Source organism: Xenopus tropicalis, chromosome 1, assembly GCF_000004195.4.
Source record: "Xenopus tropicalis strain Nigerian chromosome 1, UCB_Xtro_10.0, whole genome shotgun sequence".
In the NCBI taxonomy this organism is placed as follows: domain Eukaryota; kingdom Metazoa; phylum Chordata; class Amphibia; order Anura; family Pipidae; genus Xenopus; species Xenopus tropicalis.
The window spans coordinates 91,344,169-91,363,555 of record NC_030677.2 but is presented as its reverse complement, the minus strand read 5'-3'; positions in this window follow the sequence as shown (position 1 = coordinate 91,363,555).

The following is a 19,387-nucleotide window of genomic DNA, read 5'->3' as shown; positions in this document are numbered from 1 at the left end:
TCTACTGTCCCCTCTGACTTATATTTCTTAAAAGCTTTCCTTTTTCTCCCTATTAACTTCTTTACCTCAGAGTTAAGCCACATAGGGTGATTCTTAACACTTCTACTTTTTCTTATTAATGGAATGAATTGAGAACAGTAATGATTTAATATCATTTTAAATGACAACCATTTCTGCTCTGTGTTTTTATCAGAAAACATAATGCCCCAATCTATGCCCTGAAGCGCTGCCCTTGAGGAGCTAAAATTTGCCTTCCTAAAATTTAGTGTCTTTGTTGCCCCCGTGTAAATTTGTTTCCTGCACCAAACATCAAATGAAATAACATTATGGTCACTATTACCCAGGGGTTCAACCACTGGGTAATGGTTATAGCATGGTTCCTGGTTGGCTCCTCAACAACCTGTGACATAAAGTGTCATGCAGCAAGTTTATAAACTTGTTCCCATTTACTGTCCTGGCAGTACTATGGCTCCAGTCAATATCAGGATAATTAAAATCCCCCATTATTATCACTTGCTCCAAACTAGCAGCCTTTTCTATTTGCAACAGGAGCTGAGCCTCCTCCTCCTCACTTACATTAGGGGGTCTATAGCATACCCCTACAATTAGTTTGGTGGATTCTTTACTATCTGTGAGAAGCTCAACCCATAAGGATTCAGCTCCCTCTGTTACCCCAATCACTTCCTCCTTAATATTTTCTTTTAATTCCTGCTTAACGAACAGACACACTCCTCCTCCTTTTCTATTGCCCCTGTCCCTCTGAAACAATGTATACCCCCCAATATTAACAGCCCAGTCATGAGACTCATTCAACCAAGTTTCAGCAACACCAATCACATCATATTTCCGCTCCAACGCCAGTACCTCCAGCTCTCCCATTTTACCAGTCAGACTCCTTGCATTGGTAAACATACATTTAATACTGGTTCCGGCGTGAGAATGACGTGTAAACAACTTATGGGCCTCCCTGCCATTATCAGTATCCCGAAGCAAGTCTCCTCCCCCATTTTCCCTTACTATGCCCACTACCTCATCTATCCTGTCTACCACAGAATTTCCCGCCGCACCCTCCCCCCCCACTCCTAGTTTAAAATCTCCTCCAACCCGCTAACCATCTTTTCCCCCAAAGCAGCTGCCCCATCATCATTGAGGTGCAGCCCATCCCTGGCAAAGAGCTTGTAGCCGATTGAGAAATCAGCCCAGTTCTGGAGAAACCCAAAGCCCTCCTCCCTGCACCAATCTCTCAGCCACGCATTAATCTCCCTAAGCTCCTGCTGCCTTCTTAATGTTGCTCGTGGCACAGGTAATATCTCTGAGAAAATTACCTTGGAAGTCCTCGCCCTCAACTTCGCACCTAGCTTTTTAAAATCATTCTTGAGGACTTCCCCCCCTCCTCTAACTTTGTCATTGGTACCTATGTGTACCAAGACCGCCAGGTCTTTCCCCAGCCCCTCCCAACAATCTGTCCACTCGTTCCACCACATGCCGAACCCTAGCACCAGGCAAGCAACACACAGTTCGGCATGTAGGGTCTTTGCGACAAATTACCCTATCCACCTTTCTAATAATTGAATCCCCTACAACTATATCCTGCTTTCCCTTCCTAGCACTATTCCCCCCACCTGTATTAGAGGTGCCAGCTCCCAGGGTGCTCTGAGAGTCAGCCTGCTCCATACATGCCAGCTCAGAGCTGCCTTCCCCAGCATCTTCACCTAAAGCGGCAAATCTGCTGGTTTGTACAAGCTGTGAACCAGCCCCCCTACCCTTGTGTCCCCTACTGCCCCTCTTAACTGTTACAAATTTGTCTCCCTCATTAACCTCCACTGTCCCTTCTCCACCCCCCACTACACCGGCCCCTGCCAGTGGTTGCTCAGTGAGCCTCCTGTTCTCCCCCATGTTTGCAGCTGCCCTCAGTGCTGCCAGTTCCCCCCTTAGATTCTGCACCTCAGATTCCAAGAGGAAAACCCACCTGCATCTCTCACAAGTAAATGCTGCATGGAACTGCTGCTCCAGGACCACATACATGCGACAAGATGCACACTGAGTAACACCAGCAATCATACTGGAACTCGTATTGCCACTGGGTACTTACAGTGTCCCGAGTGCAATCCCTTGTATAGTGCCTTTTTAGTTTCAAACGCATCCTCCTGTTTCTTCCCAGGCCACCCAATCATCCTCCTGCTCCAACCCCCCAGCATCCTTTTGCTTCCTCCCAGGCCCCCCCAAGCATCCTCCAGCTCCCCCCCCCAGCATCCTCCTGCTTCCCCAAGGGCACCCCCAGCATCCTCTGGCTCCCCCCAGCCCCCCCCCCCCCCCCAGGAAGCTGTCCAAAAAAAAAAATTATTCCAGTCTGCATAGCATTCATGCAATACCATACAAAGTGCTACATGACCTGCTTTTCATCTTTCTTGAATTACTCATGCTTTGTAATTGCAAACCAATGTTAAAAAAAAAAAAAAATCACATAACACACACAATTAACTAAAATAAGTGTTAACGGGTAAAAAAAAAAATATTTCACTGCATTTTAGTTTGTTTTTTGTTTTTTATTTGCCATATTACAGGGGTAAATCAAAATAGAAAGGATACTTGAAGAGACCCGGGCATGTTTAGCTTTAAAGGGGGGGCCTCGATCGGGCCCCCTTTAATCAAGTCCGGGCCCCGTCTTTCGTTGCATCCTTCGCTATGTGCCGTGGCTCCCTTCTACTTCTGCGCTTTTATAAGGTTGCGCCCCGTGCGTGTGACGTCAGCACGCACGGGGCGCAACCTTATAAAAGCGCAGAAGTAGAAGGGAGCCGCGGCACATAGGGAAGGACGCAACGAAAGACAGGGCCTGGACTTGATTAAAGGGGGCCCGAGCCGGGCCCCCTTTAAAGCTAAAAACGCCCGGGCCCGGGACGATTGTCCCCCCTGTGCCCCCCTGATGGCGGCCCTGTCTATCACTGGTAAGACTCTTATACTACCAGCTCAGACTATGATATTTTTCCGACTTCTCTGTTAAAGTTCAGCTTTTCACTCTACTGTGCATGCGCGCACGGCAAGACAGGAACGAGGAAGCACTGGCAGCTACCCCAGGCTGGTGCTGTCCTCTCCGAACAGGGGCACCAGCCCGGGGTAAATGGTAGGCGATTGAAGTCACTTGGGGGCACCTAACATTTTGGCACCCCCAAGTGACTTTGCCTTTCCTTCTCCTTTAAATAAGCGCTTCCACCTATAATTTTTAAATCTTTTACACTAATCTAGCAGACAGTCTGTAATATATATACATGTCTATACTTCAAGTGTTATTCTTATTATTAGGCAAACTATTTGTGTGTTCTTTCAAAAATTTGCTCAATTTTTTTCATATAGACTTTTTTTCTAAAACAGTCTCTTTTCAACATATTGCTTCCATATACATTTCTTATTTGTCTCCTTTTTTATTAATTGATCCCACTAGTAGTAGTTCTACTCAGAAACAAAAATTTGATAGGATCTTTTCACAGGAACCTTATCAACCGGTCCCTACATTACGTGAATACTTTAACACATTTACTCTCCATGAAAGAATTACACTCTTGGTGGGAAATAGCTACTTTTGAAAAATACATATCTCTTAATATGATCCCTAGAGGTCTTAGAATCAAAAAGTATCCTACTTCACTTTCCTCTGATCCAGAATTCATGGATCAATGGAATAAAATACTTTCCGAATGCTCTCTAAGGCTAATGAACCTTTTAGTTGATAAAGAACGTTACACATACGAAAAGTTAAAAGTTGATATTTCACAACTAAAAGATAACCACACACAGTGTCGGACTGGGACCCCAGGGGCCCACCAGAAAACCTTAGACCATGGGCCCACTCTCCAACCATTTTTAATCCTTTCCTTACTCAACCACTTTATTCTCCAAGTCTCTTTTATTTACATGCTAGCATCTATCCACATTTATCCTCTTTGTTCCCATTCAGAAATAGGAAATGATCATGAAGTAGGCCAAATGGTTAGGAGCAGGAGAGCCCACTGACCCCTGGGCCCACCGGGAGTTTTCCTGGTATCCTGGTGGGCCAGTCCGACACTGGCCACACAGACCTTATTGAGCACTCGGACTAATTAAAACTTTCAGAAAATTTAACTAACAAAATTGGATAAACGCCATAATGGAAAATAAAAGAAATAAATTTAATAGGGATAAAAAAAGATTACGATACAAACTCCATCTATAATTGGACTCAATCCATTGGTAACCAAAAGAGACATAATATGTTTAAAAATAGAAGCTCTGCACATAAATCTATTCTTAAATCTCCCAAAGATAAAAGAGTTTTTCAGGCACAGACCTATATAGCTATGAAAGCAATTATGAATCAGATTCTGGTGGCTGCCCCTCCTCTCCTCTTTCTTCACAAACAATTTGAGACATACGTATGAAAGATACCTTCTCTGTGGAAGATACCAGATCAAAATCCACTCATCACGCAAAAAAACAGACAAGGCCCTTGGTCGAAATGGAAAAAGAAAAAAAATCATCATTCAAGCGAGTCAGGAGAGGAAGAGGAGCCCACCAGATGATCGAAATACCCCCTACGAGAAAGAAAGAGGAAAAGATATTGAATCTCTCAACAAGAACTCTCAATGTCGATGAAATCAGCATCCTAGAAAAAGGTTTAAATTTCTGTCCTGTCAAAAACTTTGACTTTAACTGATGTCAATAGATTTGTGAGAAAACTCTTATTACGTAAACACTTTTTTGAAAATAATCCTGACCCACCTGATGACGTGAAAGTTGGGAGCAACTTGATTGCTCCCAACTTTCTACAATCTAGTGTGTCCAACTTCTGTGAAAGGAAAATGCTCTTACATTTAGAACAATTACAGAGAGAGGCTAACCCTGGATATTTTTTCTCAATACTAGACAACTGAATGGTCTCAACTTTGATTATGATGTAACTTGTTATGTATAATTTGCCTAAAAAATTGGATTTACACTCTCTCAATTGTCATTTACTTCAAATCCTTATATAAAACCTTTTAACTCCTCACAACTTGACATTTAATTGTATAATTACATGATGTCTGTGACTGGCCAATTTTAGAGCTTTTCCATTGGCCACTTTGACTTTAAATACTGTGAATGTTGTAACTGTCTGTCAGCCTATGATTAAGTACCCTACTGGTAGGAAATGCGTAAGGCTTTGTGTTTTTCTTTTATATATGGATTAAATAAATTTATATACTTTTTTTTACATTTAATTTGACTGCTGCTGTTGATATACTACTTTCTGGGAATCGGAGTGCCTGTCCATAATTTTCTCTATGTGTGATTTATGGCTCCCTAAGCTGAAGGTCTGGAGCATGAGCACCCGAACCCACCTCTATCACGGGTAAGACTCTCATACTACCAGCTCAGACTGTGATATTTTAGATATTTTGATTAAGGTAAAATCAAACTTATATTGGCTGTCAGCATGTACGGGAGTGGAAAAAAATCCATGTGAAACATCAACTGAACTGTACACAGTTGACGTTGGTTTAAGAGCTGTCATCAGATCTAGCATTTTTGCCACTACATTTGTGACAGGTGGAGTGTATTTGTTTAGTGCGCTATAATCAATTGGGAGACGCCAGGTACCATTTGGCTTCTTTACAGGCCACAATGATGATTGTGGCCTGTAATGACTCCCTAATGACTCCCTGTGACAACTAATTTTCAACAGTTTTTTGTATATATGGCAAGCCTTCTGGTGGTATCTTATATTGTTTTTGGTGTGGTGGGTCTGGTCCCTCCACCTTGACAACCATATTTGAAACTCTGCCACATTGATTCTTTGATGTTGCCCACACTTCCCTATACTGCCACAAAATGTTAGCCAACACTCTGTCCTCTGTCTGTAAAAGGGAGGGAGGGACCAAACAGTCATCATTATTAAAGGATGATATACCATAGTTATCTGTGATTATGTGCACTGTACCCTTGTAGTGGGATCCTTTCCAAAGTATCCAGTTCACCAAAACAATGATCAGACCATGTGCTTTCATTATGTCAGAGCCTACAATTGTACCCTTATGTGTGGGGGACAGCCATAGACTATGCTCAATCTCAGCTCCCCCATTGTGATGTTAATTGTCAAGGATTGTTTTGAAGGGACTAAATGACCATCAAAACCTCTGAGATTAATTTGTATGCTGTTGGGATATTCTTTGTTATTTAAATCTGTAAGGGAGATAGCTGCACCAGTATCCAAAATCATTTTTGTACAATGGTCACCTAACGCACCTTGAATACTGGGTCTACCTTCCGTGTCCCTATTGAGGTGGCATACTAGGGACATTGCAGGGGCCTGACATCCCCATTATTTTAAATATGGGTTGCTAGGAACAGGATTGCTGTATTCCTCTGGGTTCTCAGCTATTTTGATATTCATTTTCTGAAGTTCTTTTAGGAGTGGACCATATACTGTAGCACCAGTCCGTTTATTTTCTCCTGATGCTGCATTAAATTGGGCCTTTTGTTGTCTGTTCTATAGAATCATTCTTTAAAAACTCTGCGATCCTTTATAACATGTCCTGTGTTGCCACACCTATAGCATTTCCCACTGTAACAGTATGCAAGCCACTTATACCCTTAAAGGAACAGTAACATCAAAAAGTGTTTTAAAGTAATTAAAATATAATGTGCTGTTGCTCTGCAAAAATCTGGTGTTTTTGCTACAGAAAAGCTACTATATAAATAAGCTGCTGTGTAGCCATGGGGGCAGCCATTTAAGCTGGAAAAAAGGAGAAAAGGCACAGGTTACATAGCAGATAACTAGTAGATAAGCCCCTTATAATGGGGATTTATCTGTTATCTGCTAAGTAACCTGTGCCTTTTCTCCTTTGAATGGCTGCCCCCATGGCTACACAGCAGCTTAACTTATATAAACTATAGTAGTCTTTCTGAGGCAAACACACCAGTTGTAGCAATGCAGGGCAACAGTACATTATATTGTAATTACTTTTATACACTTTCATTTTTTGGTGTTACTGTTCCTTTAATGGGACTGCACTAGGCAAATCCATAATGAAGAAGGACCTTGGAGTCCTTGTAGATAATAAACTTGGCTGTAGCAAGCAATGCCAGGCAGCAGCTGCAAGGGCAAACAGGGTTTTGAGCTGTATTAAAAGGGGTATAGATTCACAGGAGGAGGGGGTTATTCTTCCCCTTTACAGAGCACTGGTAAGGACCCATCTAGAATATGCTGTCCAGTTCTGGTCTCCAGTGCTCAAACGAGACATTATTGAGGCGCTTAAGAGGTGACATGATAACTATGTATAAATATATAAGGGGATCATATAATAACCTTTCTAATGTTTTATTTACCAGTAGGTCCTTCCAACAGACACGAGGGCACCCACTCTGTTTAGAAGAAGGGAGGTTCCGTTTAAATATTCGGAAAGGATTTTTTACTGTGAGAGCTGTGAAGTTGTGGAATTCCCTCCCCGAATCAGTCGTGCTGGCTGATACATTATATAACTTTAAGAATGGGCTGGATGGATTCTTAGCAAGTGCAATACAGGGTTATGGGAGATAGCTCTTAGTACAAGTTGATCCAGGGACTGGTCCGATTGCCATCTTGGAGTCAGGAAGGAATTTTTTCCCCTTTGCGCCAATTAGAGAGGCTTCAGATGGGGTTTTTTGCCTTCCTCTGGATCAACTAGTAGTTAGGCAGGTTATATATAGGCATTATGGTTGAACATGATGGACGTATGTCTTTTTTCAACCCAACTTACTATGTACTTGGAGTACCTGGTGGTCTAGTGGGGCGGCGGGAATACCGTGCATGACACCTACCAAATCTGCGTTTTCCCTCATTTCTGATAAATGCAAAGACTCTCTTTTGGATCTTAACATCCTGACTTTTTTCCTGAATTCAGTCTTTAAAAATATTTAAAAATGTATGGTAGGAATTAGCATTTTTAAAGGCAATTCTGGTGGCATAGTCTATAAACGTACACTTGTTTGCCATAAAGTACAGAAAAGCAGGAGATGTGATTTAAAGGACAATGAAAGCTTAATATAAATTAAAAGTAAGTCTAAAAGCATTCTGTTTAAATACTTACTGCATATCTAAATTCCCAGATCCCTGCTTGCTTCTCTGAGATATGCTGCTGGCAGCCTACAGCAGTGTCTACAGTGACATCACTGAAATCTCTCTTCCCTTCCTGTAGGCTGCCAGCGGCAGCCTTCCTATTCTCTGAGCATGTGTGTAACTTGATCCTGTCTGCTATTCTGAGCTACACATGCCCACCAGCCAATCAGAAGCTGATCTGGCAGAGGGGAGGGGGGAGGGAATGAAACACATACCTTTTTAGAGATGGCTGCCTGTTCTAGAAAATGTGAAGTAAGTATGACTGAGTAAATATTTGATTAGGTGAGCCAAAAGTGTGGTGTTTTTACTAACCAATAGGAGGACTATTGGACAGTATGCTTTTTAAATTTTGACTTGCATTCTCCTTTAAGAAACTTAATACATTTTTCTTTCTCCACCAACTGAGCTTTTGCAATTTTCAGTGACAAAATTACCACCTCATTATGTTCTTCATTATTTTCTAATGAGGAAACCTGTTATTCTGTTAACCTATACATTTCTTCACATTCTTCTAACTTTTCTTCCATTTTACTGTTTTTTACTGTTAACCTATCCACCTCATCTCTTAGGTCCTCACAGTCACATTTACCAGAACAAGTAACAGCAACAGCAAGAGACTGACCAAATTTATCTAACTCTTCTCTAAGCTGCACCTGTTTTGTATACCAAATGAGTTCCTTCTGTTCTGCAAATTCTTTAATCTAAAAAGCATACTTATACCTCATTAATTGGGTTACTACAACAAACATACAACATTCAGAAAATACAACACAGTTGTGACTATTCTTTAAATATGACTGACCATACTCCTAAATAAACCAATCTAATATGGATCCTAGATCCAGGCCAAGGCTACTTCCTCTTCACATGAGACATAAGAAACTGTTTCCCTCGCTCACTATCTTCTTGGAGGTGTCTGGTTTTACCTTATAGATCTAAGGGTACTCCAGCTTTAAGCCAGAAGTCAATTGACTATTTAAGTAAAGTAAAATAAAACAAAATAATAACAAAATAACAGAGTTTCAAGTATAGATGCAATGTGTAAAGTATATACCTGTACCTAAGTCTACCTAAGTATATCTAAGTCTATTATGGCCTCTCTTTGAGCTATCTTATATACAAAATCAGATGAATTCAAACTTATTCACATCCAAAACTCCACCCGTGTCAAAAAGTAGTCACACCCTAGAGAAGTCCCAGCCAATCAAGTTGATGTCATATGATGATCCATAGTAACCTCCAAGTTAGTTGTGCCCTGTAGAAGTCAGTGTTGACCAAATAATGGTAGTAGAAATGTCCTGTATGTGGCAGTGTTTTATAGGTAGTGATTTCCATGCCTGACCCTTATTCCCAGGGTCTGAAACCTGTTCTACCACCTTAAGGGTATAAGCAAAGGGTTATTTATTGCCTTTTGTTCCTGCTGGGCATCCCTTTGTTGTTGTTCTCTCCCATGCCATTCCTTCCTGGACACCACCTTTGTTTTACAATTATGGCCGTTATTCGGTGCCGGCCTGTGGGTATCCTCTTTTGTCCATCACAGGTGTTTCTGATTTACATAACACATTTAGGAGATAGACTTGAAAGAAACCGCATTTTATGACAGGATAGCAATCTTCTGTGGATGTTATACTCATTCCTGAGCCCAGAATCACTGTTTGCCTCATAAGCCCAGGAGCAACTCTGATATTGAATATTACAGTATCCATTTTAGATTCGGGGGAATGTGTACTTTGTAAAAATATATGACTTTCTGGTGTGAGCGTACTTTTTTGTAGCTTTATCCCACATAAAATAATGTAAATGTGTTAATTTGGCAGGAGCTGAAATGACAGAAATGATAGATTGCATGGTGTATGTTCACACTGGGGCCCCTACATGCCACATACTTAGGTAAACCTATACATATTGGGCATCAAAATGTCTAGTGGACCCCTGGCATTCAAATTCAGGGTGTTTTATCTTGGTGCTTAATGCTATGTGGGAGATAAGATGCTGCAAAGTGGAAGCTTTGAGGGGATTTTTGGAAATCTCATCAAAATTGCTACATTTAAAAAAGCTTTGTGGCTTGGTACTTTGGAGTAGAGAGACATGGGTACTCATATTAGATTCAGGGTAATGTGTACTTTACAAAAATATATGGCTTTCTGGGGTAAGCTTACTTTTTCGTAGCTTTATCCCACATAAAATGATGTTAATATGTTGATTTTGCAGGAGCTGAAATGACAGTAATGATAGATTGCATGGTGTATGTTCACACTGGGCCCCCTACATGCCACATACTTAGGTAAACCTATACATATCGGGTATCAAACTGTTCAGTGGACCCCTGGTGTTCAAATTTAGGGTGTTTTATTTGGTTACTGTAGGAGATAAGATACTATAGATGAAGGTTTGAAGTGATTTTTCTAAAAGTTCACAAATTTTGATAAAAACCAATAACTTTAGGAAAGCATTGCAACTTGTTAGTTTGGAGTAGACAGACAGTTCTACCTATAAATGTGTAATTTTCTGGGATAAACCTTCTGTTAGTGGAATTTTTGGCCTTGAAATAAAGTATGCAGCTTTTTGGAACAGTGCTTTGGAAATTTGATAGTGTACTGCTGGGAGTTTTTGACCTGTACAAGTGAGAAATCTTCATAAAACTACACATATTTGGTATTAGCACTTTCAGAAGACTTTGGACTTTCCAAATAAGTTGTATTGTCATGCATAAAATATTTTTTGTTTCTGGTATGTATTTATATTATGGAAAATATTTTTTTTCCATTTTTTAGAGATTTAGAACCCTATATCTTGTTATAGAATAAGAATTATATAAAAATTCTTCCATATTTTGAAAGCTTAGGTTGTCCTGAAAAAAAAACAATATATTGTTTTCCTGGGTAAACTAAAAGTCCCCCAGAGGAAAGGCCCCTAAAGCGAAACAGTGCAAAATGTCCTAAAACTGTCCGGTAATACAAGTTCCACTTGTGACATAAATGGCTGGCATTAAAAGGGTTAAACTGATGCCATTATTTAAGTATCAATTCTAGTGTTATTAAACTTTGCAAAGTTAGTCACTGGGTATTTGCTGTTCAAAGTTACAAATAGTGGGTGGAGACACCAACAGCCAATCACTTTTCACCTATTTACTTTCAATGGTGAAATGTAAAATGCTGCCCTTGCCCTGATGAAGGAGGGGCATTGAAACACGTTGGCCAAATAATGCCAAAAATGAATACTTCTCCCTGGCTTAAACAACAAATGTCTTCACTTCCCCATACTAATCTAATTTTAGCAGGTGACTTAAATTAATCTTATTTATGGTCCCTTGACAGAACTGACTGGAAATTTAAAGATCATTTCAAAATATCTAAACTTTTACATGAATTCTTTAAAGTCTTTTCCATCCAACAGAGAAAGACTTTACCTTTTTCTCCTCTCCCACAATATAGGAACTAGAATAGATTATATTTTGATGTCAAATAATTTACTAAGTAAAATTATAAGAGCTGATATAGGTAACATTGATATATCTGACCATGCGCCAGTTTCTATCCAGTTCTCCAATTCAACAACATCTAAAAGTTTTGTTTCTTGGTCCTTCCCTAGTCCTTTGAAAGACAACCCTGACTTCATCAAAATGCTTCAAGGTAGATGGGATATGTTTTTAATTGATAATAAAGACCATTTAGATAATCTCCCATTATTTTGGGAAACTTGGAAAGCTGTGATTAGGGGACAGATTTTATCTTTTAGGTCTCATTATTATCGTAAGGTACAAAAAAACTTTCTAAACTTAAGTAAAAGACAAAAAGATTTATATCTTCGCCTTAATCAATTTCCCTCTTTGAAGAATGCTTTAACAGACATTTGGCTGTTTGGTCAACAGACATTTGGCTGTTTGGTTTGAACCTCAATAAGTTTCTGACTGCACAGCGAGTTTGGGAGCTGCTAGCGAGTGTTGCATGTAATCTAAAGTGTTGCATGTAAATTTAAGTGTATAGCAGGCGTTTAAAACAAAAAAGGCGTTTGGGGTTTACTGTGCATGCTGGGAGTGCTGGTTGAAAGGAGAAAGTAAGTGCAATTAACTAACTGCTGTGTGACTTGTAAGTGCTACCTGGCTGATTGAGCATACTAATTAAGGGGGTGGAGTAAATCTGGTAAATTCTCAACAGACATTTGGCTGTTTGGTTTGAACCTCAATAAGTTTCTGACTGCACAGCGAGTTTGGGAGCTGCTAGCGAGTGTTGCATGTAATCTAAAGTGTTGCATGTAAATTTAAGTGTATAGCAGGCGTTTAAAACAAAAAAGGCGTTTGGGGTTTACTGTGCATGCTGGGAGTGCTGGTTGAAAGGAGAAAGTAAGTGCAATTAACTAACTGCTGTGTGACTTGTAAGTGCTACCTGGCTGATTGAGCATACTAATTAAGGGGGTGGAGTAAATCTGGTAAATTCTCAACAGACATTTGGCTGTTTGGTTTGAACCTCAATAAGTTTCTGACTGCACAGCGAGTTTGGGAGCTGCTAGCGAGTGTTGCATGTAATCTAAAGTGTTGCATGTAAATTTAAGTGTATAGCAGGCGTTTAAAACAAAAAAGGCGTTTGGGGTTTACTGTGCATGCTGGGAGTGCTGGTTGAAAGGAGAAAGTAAGTGCAATTAACTAACTGCTGTGTGACTTGTAAGTGCTACCTGGCTGATTGAGCATACTAATTAAGGGGGTGGAGTAAATCTGGTAAATTCTCAACAGACATTTGGCTGTTTGGTTTGAACCTCAATAAGTTTCTGACTGCACAGCGAGTTTGGGAGCTGCTAGCGAGTGTTGCATGTAATCTAAAGTGTTGCATGTAAATTTAAGTGTATAGCAGGCGTTTGAAACTTAAAAGGCACTATACAAGGGATTGCACTCGGGAGACTGTAAGTACCCAGTTGCAATATGAGTTGCAGTATGATTGCTGGTGTTACTCAGTGTGCATCTTGTCGCATGTATGTGGTCCTGGAGCAGCAGTTCCATGCAGCATTTACTTGTGAGAGATGCAGGTGGGTTTTCCTCTTGGAATCTGAGGTGCAGAATCTAAGGGGGGAACTGGCAGCACTGAGGGCAGCTGCAAACATAGGGGAGAACAGGAGGCTCACTGAGCAACCACTGGCAGGGGCCGGTGTAGTGGGGGGGGGAGAAGGGACAGTGGAGGTTAATGAGGGAGACAAATTTGTAACAGTTAAGAGGGGCAGTAGGGGACACAAGGGTAGGGGGGCTGGTTCAAAGCTTGTACAAACCAACAGATTTGCCGCGTTAGGTGAAGATGCTGGGGAAGGCAGCTCTGAGCTGGCGTGTATGGAGCAGGCTGACTCTCAGAGCACCCTGGGAGCCGGCACCTCTAATACAGGTGGGGGGAGTAGTGCTAGGAAGGGAAGGCAGGTTATAGTTGTAGGGGATTCAATTATTAGAAAGGTGGATAGGGTAATTTGTCGCAAAGACCCTACATGCCGAACTGTGTGTTGCTTGCCTGGTGCTAGGGTTCGGCATGTGGTGGAACGAGTGGACAGATTGTTGGGAGGGGCTGGGGAAGACCCGGCGGTCTTGGTACACATAGGTACCAATGACAAAGTTAGAGGAGGGGAGGAAGTCCTCAAGAACAATTTTAAAAAGCTAGGTGCAAAGTTGAGGGCGAGGACTTCCAAGGTAATTTTCTCAGATATTACCTGTGCCACGAGCAACATTAAGAAGGCAGCGGGAGCTCAGGGAGATTAATGCGTGGCTGAGAGATTGGTGCAGGGAGGAGGGCTTTGGGTTTCTCCAGAACTGGGCTGATTTCTCAATCGGCTACAGGCTCTTTGCCAGGGATGGGCTGCACCTCAATGATGATGGGGCAGCTGCTTTGGGGGAAAAGATGGCTAGAGGGTTGGAGGAGATTTTAAACTAGGAGTGGGGGGGGAGGGTGCAGCGGGAAATTCTGTGGTAGACAGGATAGATGAGGTAGTGGGCATAGTAAGGAAAATTGGGGGAGGAGACTTGCTTCGGGATACTGATAATGGCAGGGAGGCCCATAAGTTGTTTACACATCATTCTCACGCCGGAACCAGTATTAAATGTATGTTTACCAATGCAAGGAGTCTGACTGGTAAAATGGGAGAGCTGGAGGTACTGGCGTTGGAGCGGAAATATGATGTGATTGGTGTTGCTGAAACTTGGTTGAATGAGTCTCATGACTAGGCTGTTAATATTGGGGGGTATACATTGTTTCGGAGGGACAGGGGCAATAGGAAAGGAGGAGGAGTGTGTCTGTTCATTAAGCACGACTTAAAAGCAAATATTAAGGAGGAAGTTATGGGGGTAACAGAGGGAGCTGAATCCTTATGGGTTGAGCTTCTCACAGATAGTAAAGCTAATTGTAGGGGTATGCTATAGACCCCCCTAATGTAAGCGAAAAGGGGGAGGCCCAGCTCCTGTTGCAAATAGAAAAGGCTGCTAGTTTGGGGCAAGTGATAATAATGGGGGATTTTAATTACCCTGATATTGACTGGGGCAATAGAACTGCCAGGACAGTAAATGGGAACAAGTTTATAAACTTGCTGCACGACCACTTTATGTCACAGGTTGTTGAGGAGCCAACCAGGAACAATGCTATACTAGATCTAGTGATCTCTAATGACCCAGAACGTATAGCAAATGTGCAAGTGGTTGAACCCCTGGGTAATAGTGACCATAATGTTATTTCATTTGATGTTTGGTGCAGGAAACAAATTTACACGGGGGCAACAAAGACACTGAATTTTAGGAAGGCAAATTTTAGCTCCTTAAGGGCAGCGCTTCAGGGCATAGATTGGGGCATTATGTTTTCTGATAAAAACACAGAGCAGAAATGGTTGTCATTTAAAATGATATTAAATCATTACTGTTCTCAATTCATTCCATTAATAAGAAAAAGTAGAAGTGTTAAGAATCACCCCATGTGGCTTAACTCTGAGGTAAAGAAGTTAATAGGGAAAAAAAGGAAAGCTTTTAAGAAATATAAGTCAGAGGGGACAGTAGCTGCGTTTAATGAATATAAACACTATAACAAGTGTTGTAAAACAGCAATCCGGAAGGCAAAGATAGAAAATGAGGAGCGCATCGCGGCCGAGGCCAAGACTAACCCCAAAAAGTTTTTTAAGTATATTAATAGTAAAAAGATGCAGGTTGAGGGTGTGGCCCCATTGAGTTATAATAACAATATGGTTACAGCGGATACAGAAAAGGCATATGTGCTTAACCAGTTCTTTTCTTCTGTGTATACAGTAGAGGAGCCAGTGGGCCAAGTCTCACCCAATAGCTTCACTGTTGCCTCAGCTCCAACTACACAGTGGTTGGCACAGGATATGGTGCTTAAAGGGTTACACACGATAAATGTAAACAAGGCACCTGGGCCAGATGGAATACACCCTCGGTACTGAGAGAGCTAGGGGCAGAATTGCAGTGGCCCTTGTTTCTGATATTCTCAGACTCGCTCTCATCAGGTATGGTACCTAGGGATTGGAAGAAGGCGAATGTCACTCCCATATTTAAAAAGGGAGTAAGATCTCAGCCTGGCAATTATAGGCCTGTAAGTTTGACATCCGTGGTGGGCAAGTTATTTGAAGGCTTGTTAAGGGATCACATTCAAAATTATGTAGTGGAGAATGGCATTATGAGCAGTAATCAGCATGGCTTTATGAAGGACAGGTCATGTCAGACCAATTTAATTGCTTTTTATGATGAGGTAAGTAAGAAGCTGGACAGTGGGGATGCAGTAGATATAATCTATTTGGATTTTGCCAAAGCATTTGATACCGTTCCCCACAAACGACTGCTTTCTAAGCTAAGGTCTATTGGTCTTAGTGAAGTCGTTTGCACATGGATAGAAAACTGGCTACAGGATCGGGTACAGAGGGTGGTTGTTAATGGCACATTCTCTACTTGGAGTAAGGTTCTCAGTGGGGTCCCTCAGGGTTCTGTACTGGGTCCACTTTTGTTTAATTTGTTCATAAATGACTTAGGGGAGGGTATTATGAGTAATGTATCAGTGTTTTCAGATGACACAAAACTCTGCAGACCAGTCAATTCTATCCAGGATGTGACATCCCTGCAGCAGGATCTTGACCAACTGGCAATCTGGGCAGCTAAGTGGCAGATGAGATTTAATGTGGATAAATGTAAGGTCATGCACCTGGGATGTAAAAATATGCAAGCCCCATATAACCTTAATGGGACTGCACTAGGCAAATCCATAATGGAGAAGGATCTTGGAGTCCTTGTAGATAATAAACTTGGCTGTAGCAAGCAATGCCAGGCAGCAGCTGCAAGGGCAAACAAGGTTTTGAGCTGTATTAAAAGGGGTATAGATTCACGGGAGGAGGGGGTTATTCTTCCCCTTTACAGAGCACTGGTAAGGCCCCATCTAGAATATGCTGTTCAGTTTTGGTCTCCAGTGCTCAAACGGGACATGATTGAGTTAGAGAGGGTCCAGAGAAGGGCAACTAAGCTGGTATAGGGTATGGAAAGTCTCAGTTATGAAGAAAGACTGGCCAAGTTGGGTCTGTTTACACTGGAGAAGAGGCGCTTAAGAGGTGACATGATAACTATGTATAAATATATAAGGGGATCATATAATAACCTCTCTAATGTTTTATTTACCAGTAGGTCCTTCCAACGGACACGAGGGCACCCACTCAGTTTAGAAGAAGGGAGGTTCCATTTAAATATTCGGAAAGGATTTTTTACTATGAGAGCTGTGAAGTTGTGGAATTCCCTCCCCGAATCAGTCGTACTGGCTGATACATTATATAGCTTTAAGAAGGGGCTGGATGGATTCTTAGCAAGTGAGGGAATACACGGTTATGGGAGATAGCTCTTAGTACAAGTTGATCCAGGGACTGGTCCGATTGCCATCTTGGAGTCAGGAAGGAATTTTTTCCCCTCTGAGGCAAATTAGAGAGGTTTCAGATGGGGTTTTTTGCCTTCCTCTGGATCAACTTGTAGTTAGGCAGGTTAGGTATAGGCATTATGGTTGAACTTGATGGACGTATGTCTTTTTTCAACCCAACTTACTATGTTACTATGTTAAAATACAAAAAAGTTACTGAAGACCTCAAGGCCAGGATTGACTTTAGAAACACCTTTTTTGCTTCATATTTACATGCTAAATATAGTAATTTAAATAACAAAGCTAATTATATGCTTTTCAATCTAACAAAATTACATAATAGACATACTAAACTAATTAGAATTAAAGATAAAAACAATGTATTAACTAATGATCCAAATAAAATAGTTGATATATTCAAAAATTACTATAAAAAGCTATACTCACATAACACTCATAACAACTCTGAGACAAAGACATTGTTTCTTTCTAACTGCAAGATCCCCCAAATTTCTTTGGAACAACTACAAGATCTTAATGGACCAATTTTAATTGAAGAAGTTACTTATGCCATTGATAATTTAAAATCTAGAAAAGGGGGGTGGTCCTGATGGCCTCCCCCCTACTTTTTATAAACTTCTGAATGACAAAATGTCTCCTTTCCTAACTAATCTTTTTAATGACATTCTACTATCCGGTAAAAAACTTCCCTCTAGTGAACTTTCTAGCCTTAAAGTTATACCGAAAAAAGATAAAGATCTTTCTCTCCCCTCATCTTATAGGCCAATATCTCTATTAAATCAGATATTAAGTTATAAATCAGATATTAAGTTATTATCAAAAATTTTGGCTGATAAATTGTCCCTGATCCTTCCTTCTGTTATCTCCAAAGCTCAAAACGGTTTTATTAAAAATAGATCAGGGGTTAAGAACATAAGAGCTTTACTCAATATAATAATTCTTACCACGAAACATAAGATTCCTTGCTCCATAATTAATATTGATGCTGAGAAAGCTTTTGATAATTTGATTTGGGACCATCTTTTCAGTTGTTTGGATTTATTTGGTATTAATGGCCCATTTTATCATTACATTCAATATCTTAACTTTAATCCCAAAACTCAAGTCATTTTAGGAGGTGCCCAATCCAAACCTTTAAAAGTTTTTAAGGGGACTAGACAAGTCTGCCCCTTATCTCCCTTGTTATTTAATATAGCTTTAGAACCATTGATTAGAGCTTTCAATTCTTATAAGGCTTTCCAAGGTTAAAAGTAGGGGGGAGGCCATCAGGATCACCCCCTTTTCTAGATTTTAAATTATCAATGGCATAAATAACTTCTTCAATTAAAATTGGTCCATTAAGATCTTGTAATTGTTCCAAAGAAATTTGGGGGATCTTGCAGTTAGAAAGAAACAAGTAGCAACTTAAGGTACTAGCATTTGCAGATGACTTGCTGCTTATCATAAAAAAAATCCCAATAACTCTCTTAAAAGAGAATGCAAGTCAAAATTTAAAAAGCATACTGCCCAATAGTCCTCCTATTTTTTAGTAAAAATGTCACACTTTTGGCTCACCTAATCAAATATTTACTCAGTCACACTTACTTCACATTTTCTAGAACAGGCAGCCATCTCTAAAAAGGTATTCTCCATTCCTTTTCCTCCTTGCTTCATAATGCACATGTGTTTTATTCCCTCCCCCCCTCCCCTCTGCCAGATCCGCTTCTGATTGGCTGGTGGGCATGTGTAGCTCAGAACAGGAGAAAGGATCAAGTTACACACATGCTCAGAGAATAGGAAGGCTGCCGCTGGCAGCCTACAGGAAGGACAGAGAGATTTCAGTGATGTCACTGTTGTCTTCACACTGCTGTAGGCTGCCAGCACCATATCTTAGAGAAGCAAGCATGGATCTGGGAATTTAGAAGCATGGATCTAGTAAGAATGCCTTTAGACTTACTTTTAATTTATATTAACCTTTCATTGTCCTTTAAAGCTGTTTTTGATATGCTTGTGAATTTTCAGTCCTTTTCAGGATATAAAGTAAATGTTGACAAAACTGATAATGAATCCATTTGGCTCTATATCTAACTCTCTTTTAAAAAAGCTGCAATTAAGACACCCAAAAACACAACTCAAATATTTGGGCTTAACTATTCCCATAGATTTAAATAATTTGTATTCCTTGAACATCACTCCTGCCATTAATAATATCATCTCAATGTGTAAAAAATGGATGCATTCCCCATTAAATTTAAAAGGCAGGGTGATCTTTTTCAATAAATTTTTGTAAACTGATTTATTCTTTAATCAACTTACCTTTACTTATTAGACACTCAGATATTAGAAAGTTAGATTCTGCACTTGTGAAATTTATTTGGAATGAAAAAAAATCGAAAATAGCTTTGTCTAAATTAAG